Here is a 6,000-nt window from a genome sequence, read left to right on the forward strand (position 1 = left end):
TCTTTTAAAATCTTTTAAGGAAATCATCTCAGATTAAATTACAACAATTAAAGATGTGTTATATCGAAAGAAAATTCAACACTTTGCTCATAGGAGAATTATTTTTTTCCCCCTTAGGTTCAATTGTATAAGACATGAATCACACAGTGTGTATCGTAAAATAATTAAATACCGAAATAAATTTTGAACGTAGAAAGCTAGAGTTTTGCAAGTTGTATATTGCTGAGACGTAATTATATAAAATGATTATGCTCAATCATATAAGACGATTGTGGGGTCTTCGGAAGTAAATTTGAGAAGTCAGCAGTTCTATGGGGAAATTGTACTGAGATCGTGAAACGAACTCAAACGTGTAGAGCATTCCCAATTTAATAAGAAATGTCGCCTACATACACAAATAACTTTTCTACAATTATTGGTTGATAATAACTACCATAAGATTCTGATGGGTGAGTATTGTTGAGAGCTTTTTAATTTAGTCTGTTAAGTATATTTTTCACACATTGTCTGGTAAATATTTTTGTAATATTTTTGTTTAGCCATTTGGCTAGTCTTCAACTTTATACAAATATTACACAAAGAACTGTAAGCTCATGTTAACCTCTGAAATACATCCTTTCAAATACCAGAGCTACGTAGAGTGTTCCTAGAGCTAAAAATTAAATAAAATGCTTAAGTATACTACACTTAGGTAAGTTGTTTTAAATTACATTCAATTTTGTTTGTATTTTGTTTTGCATTTAATTTTCATTTTCCCAGCACTTCAGAATGTTCACTTTCTTGATTCAATTTGCTGAATTCTGTCTACAGAGGCTGTTCGCACATTTTTTAGACGATTTTGGTAAGCGGTAATAAAAATTCATTTGCTGCAAAAGAAGTAATTGCAATTGCACTATGTTTCTAAAAGTCAGAATTATCGTCTGTGGCTTGAAAGTTTTGTTTTTATTCAAAATGGCGAATTTAACAAAGCAATGGTTCAAAGGCTACATTTACGCTCTTTCCGAAGAGAAATATGCATACTCCGTTATCCAAAAACGATGTGAGAGTCATGTTTTTGTGATATCTAAAGCGTCGATAGGTAATATGTTCACTTTCTTGTTCATTTATATAACAAGAAAGGAAAAACACGTCAAATTGGAGCCTCAAGTGGGACAAAAATTCCAAACAAGTATCCAAGGAAAAAACGGACATCTTTCGACTATTGCAAAGGTACGTTGTTTAATGTTAAAAGAAAATCCCCCTAGTCAAAGGACAGTTGCAAAATCATTAAAATGCTCGGTGTTCACTGTAAACAAAATTATAAACGTTCATTTAAATCTTAAGAAAGCGAAAAAACGCAATGTGCATCGTCTTCTTCCAAAGCATATCGCTCAACGCAGGACACGCTGCAGAATTTTATATGAAAAATACTTATCCAAAGAAAAGTGGAAAACAATTGTCACAATAGATGAAGCATGAGTGTATTTAAATGATTTTAGCAAAAAAAAGAAGAGCCATTTATTATCATGAAAGGGGAGAAAAAATTTAAGTACGTGGTTCAAAGAATCGAAAGAAAGGTTTTCTAAGGGATTCATGATTGTTGCTGGTTTTTCTTATAATGGCAAGTTAAAAATAAAGAGAGTGCATAAAAATGTCAAGATGAACTCCAAATACTATCAGGAACATATTTTATCGCCAATTTTTCTGAATGAAATACCATCGCTTTACCCACAGTGCCATCAATCTGTGAGACTCCATCAGGACAAAGCTAGCAGTCACACATCAAAATCCACTGTTAAGGCCATACCCTTCACTGATATCCCTACTAAATCTCCCAATGTGTCACATATGGAATTTTGTGCTTTCGGACTTTTAAAATGCACTTTTAAAATGTAGTAAATGCACATAGTTTAGTAATGTATCGTGTTTTCAATGTATCCTACGTAAGTTCAGCAGTGAGCTCAAGTTCTTATACTCGGTAAAGGGTATTATCAACGTAATACTGTGGCAGAGTTTGCCTTCCTACTGCAGCTTTTGAACGCTGGTATTGTAAATTTTCGACAGCAAGTGATGACGTTCTGATATGTTACCGTTCACCAGCGGTTGAACGGTACTTTGCCCCAGGTTCAGTTTCTAGCTATCTGGTTCGTTGCACAGGAGTTTTCATGATTTTCCGCTTGTGTAACGTAAATTTCCATTTAAGTTTCCTTTTAAAAAATCTTCCATGAAGGCATCCCTCTAGGCATGCATTTTTATGCTTTACCGTAATCCAATAATCTGGTCCGATTTTTTATTTTTGGAACTAAATCTGTGATACTTGTCTCTATTTCAACTACGATTTTGTCAGTATGTATCTGTAGCCCAGCAATCCTTTTATTTATTTGTGTTAATTGTTATCTCTTTGTGCTAAAATAAATGGTTTATAAGGTTACGTTCCAATTCCATTGAATAACCTTATTAGATTAACGGGCGACTTTTGTAAGGTCTTAATTACAACACAAACTGATAAGAACAAATGTGTGAAAAACAATTAAAGCACTTCTTGGGAGTTCGTCTTGCCGTTTACAGCTAAAGAGAATAAAAAAACTCAAATTCCACTAATTGGTGCCTTAAATATAAAATAGAACGTCAATGTTTACAAACAAAAATTTTAAAAGACCATATCTGGCTCATGTGCTAACGCAACTTCTCATGAAATTGCAAGTTAACAGCGAACTCACTATAACTTCGGGTAAGAAGAACCGCGTTCCGGTTCCGAACATACGCTGCCGGAGCTCTTTCTCTAAACTTAGGTTTAAGTCTATTTCCTTTCGTTATTTAAGCTCAATTAATTTGGGTTTGTGATGGCATAGATATAAGTACGAAAAAGATATAATGTCTTACCTTGCAAACAAATAAATAAATTAGTAAAAAAAAAAGTGAGCTTTCAGATTTTATGTTACGCCTAAAGAGGGTTTTTTTTTTTTTTTTTTTTTTTTTTTTTTTTCCATTAACGCATGCATACACGTTTCGAGAGCATTTGAGCTAACCCCGCTTTGGACTAAAAATATTTAAAAACAGCATATCTTTAGACAGACTCGCGTAACTAGAAGATAAAAATATTTTATTCCGTATAGTGTGTTGTTACTGCTCGCTTTGAAATCTTTGAGTTTCTTGATTTAAAAAAGATCGTTCAAGTTTTAAAAAAAATATGAAACAGATATTAAAACAAATTCGAAATTCAAAGTTTAGGCGTCCAGGTACCCATATTTAGGTAGAGGACTACTTTAAGACACAATAACACGCCGAATAAGTACTAATTGAGAAGTCAAACAACAAAAATCAGCGTTAATTTTCAAAATTTTCACAGGACGAGTTTCGATGGTTTTACCGAACCAACATCCTCAGCTGCAAAACCGCAAATGAACAAGATAAGAAATAATGATTAGATAAGATAACAAAGCCTGGACAAGAATAAGCAAGTGGCGCCATCTGTTGGTGAAACCAGCACTAAAACATAATTCGTTTAAAGGCCGAAGGCAAAGATGGATTGGAATTAGGATCGTTAACAAGAACAGAAAGATTTTTTTTTTTTTGAATGTGAAATGCCTCTAGAAAATCCAGTTCTCCAATGGAAGATGTTTTTTGAATAATTTTGGCAGCAGAAAAATTGAAAGTGTGATTTTCGGACCAACAATGTTGAGCAACAGAAGACTTCTTTGTTTCCTTTTTTCTAACATATGCCTCATGCTCCTTGACGCGAAATTTTAATGCTCTCCTAGTTTGGCCAATGTAAATTAAACCACACTGGCAAGGAATCCTATAAATACCCCAGGAATTCATATCCGGAATGGGGTCCTTGAGTATGGAACTCGGAATTTTATTGATGGGAGAATAAACGACCCGAAAGTTAAATTTCTGCAAAATATGTGCAACTTTATAGCTAATTGATGGAAAGAAGGGAATGACAACAGAATTTTTATAATCTCCTGAAACAAGAATGTGCCTTTTAGTGTGTTGAGATGAGAATTTTTTAACTGCTTGATTAATAATGTTGGGTGAAAAGCCCCTGTCAATAGCTATTGCTTTTAAATAAGTTAGTTCTTCATCAAGAAATCATCTTAATCAGAAAATTAACGCTGATTTTTGTTGTTTGACTTCTGAATTAGAGGACTACTTTATTCAAAATTTGATAGCTCTGGGTATCGTTGTTTTTTCACAATGCAAGGAACATACATACACTCATGCAGATTTTTCATTACTTAATTTCTCTCAATACAATAAAGGGCAATAATATTTAGTGGTAGGAATTTGGAAAGTGATACAGCTCTTTGTGGTTATTCGATGCAAGATGCCGTTTCGAGACTTATAACCTTTCTGGGCTAACGCCCCTTTGGACTAATAAAAAATTAAAAAAAATTAAAATTTGAAAGCTTTGAGGTTTTAGATTCCGCTCAAAGGGGATTTTTTTTTCATTTACCAACTTATATATTTTGGGCTAATGCCACTTTGGGCTAAAAATATTTAAAAGCAGCATAGCATTAGAATTTCTGATAGACAGTCTCTCGCGCTGGAGATAAAAATGTTTTATTCCGTACAGTGTTGCCACTGCTCGCTTTGAAATTGTTCAGTTTTTTTTGCAATCAAAAACTATAAAGTTTTACAAACTATGAAATACACAAATTTGAAATTACAAATTCGGGCTTATAGGTGCCCATGTTTGGATGGAGGACTATGTTATTCAAAATTTAATAACTGTGAGTGCGGTTGTTTTTTGACTGTGCGAGAAGCGTACATACGTGCATGTAGATCCATCATTATGAATTTCTTTAAAAGTAATACAGGGCGATAATATTTGGTGGCAACAATTTTAAAAGTCATTCGAACATTTGAAGTGATTTGACGCAAACGCCGATTTGAGATTTATAGCCCTTCTGGGCTGACGTCCATTTGGGCTAAAAAAAACTCGCAGATGAAATTTCCTGTTTTTTGAGATGAAGCGTCCAACATACAGCGATTTTCACCATTATAATGCTAAGTTGTTTTTTCCAGTTAAAAAAATATTGTCATTTTTTAACACCTTTTTGAAATGTTTTGTTGCATAAATGTACGTTTCGTACTGTTTTCCTTTATAAAATCCAAAGAAATTGTTTAAAAGGTGTAGTACTGATGGTATTAATGCAAACTGTCGTATTAAAATATTTAAAATTGTCAATCTGAATTTATAATTTGAATTCATAGTTTTCTTGCTATTCACGAGCTAAGAACTTCATTTTAAAACATTATTGACAAACAGATACGTTGCCTGACTTTCAGAAGGGGAGTTTTCAGTGCTCTTTAGTTTGCACTATTTAAAGCTTTTTTTTAAATTCCATTTAAATAAATTTTTAGAGAAATGTCTATGTTATAAACATGAGAAGCTGAAACGTAAATTGCACAGACAAAAAGAAAACCTTACATTAAGTTGAGGAAACCTTACTTTCAACCAAAACCTATAAGCTTCAGTAGGATATTAGCTGGGTAAAATCCAAGTATACGATACGGCTTTGGCGTGATTTTGAACACGAAAATGACTTGTTGACTCCTCATAAATACCGCGTTTCTCTCTCATTATAATGTCGCCAAAAGTCGCCAAATCCCGTGTGCACTGTATTCTAGGATTAAAACCATAGCTAAATAATCTATATTTCTTTCTCCCTTGTTTCAGATTCTTCAAATATTTAAACTAGATTTCTAGATATCAATTGGTAACTCCCTGCGACGAGATTATTCAGTGAGCGATTATAAATGTTTTTCATTTTAAATGCAGAAAAGCTGTTGTCAAAAGCACTTTAAAACAGTCACATATGTAAACATATTAGATTTACTACATGAAATATATCTTAGATAATAATTTGTATCAGATTTTAATAACTTTAATTAACATTTAACGTAATAATGTTTCCAGATTTACTGTAATCTTCTAATGTGCTTACATATTAATATAAATAAAAATTTAACGAGCAGATAATAAATGATAACATTCAACGTAATAATATTTCC

This window comes from Stegodyphus dumicola, chromosome 10 (genome assembly GCF_044657685.1).
Source record: "Stegodyphus dumicola isolate Sdum_Otavi_A_Nest chromosome 10, ASM4465768v1".
NCBI lineage: Eukaryota > Metazoa > Arthropoda > Arachnida > Araneae > Eresidae > Stegodyphus > Stegodyphus dumicola.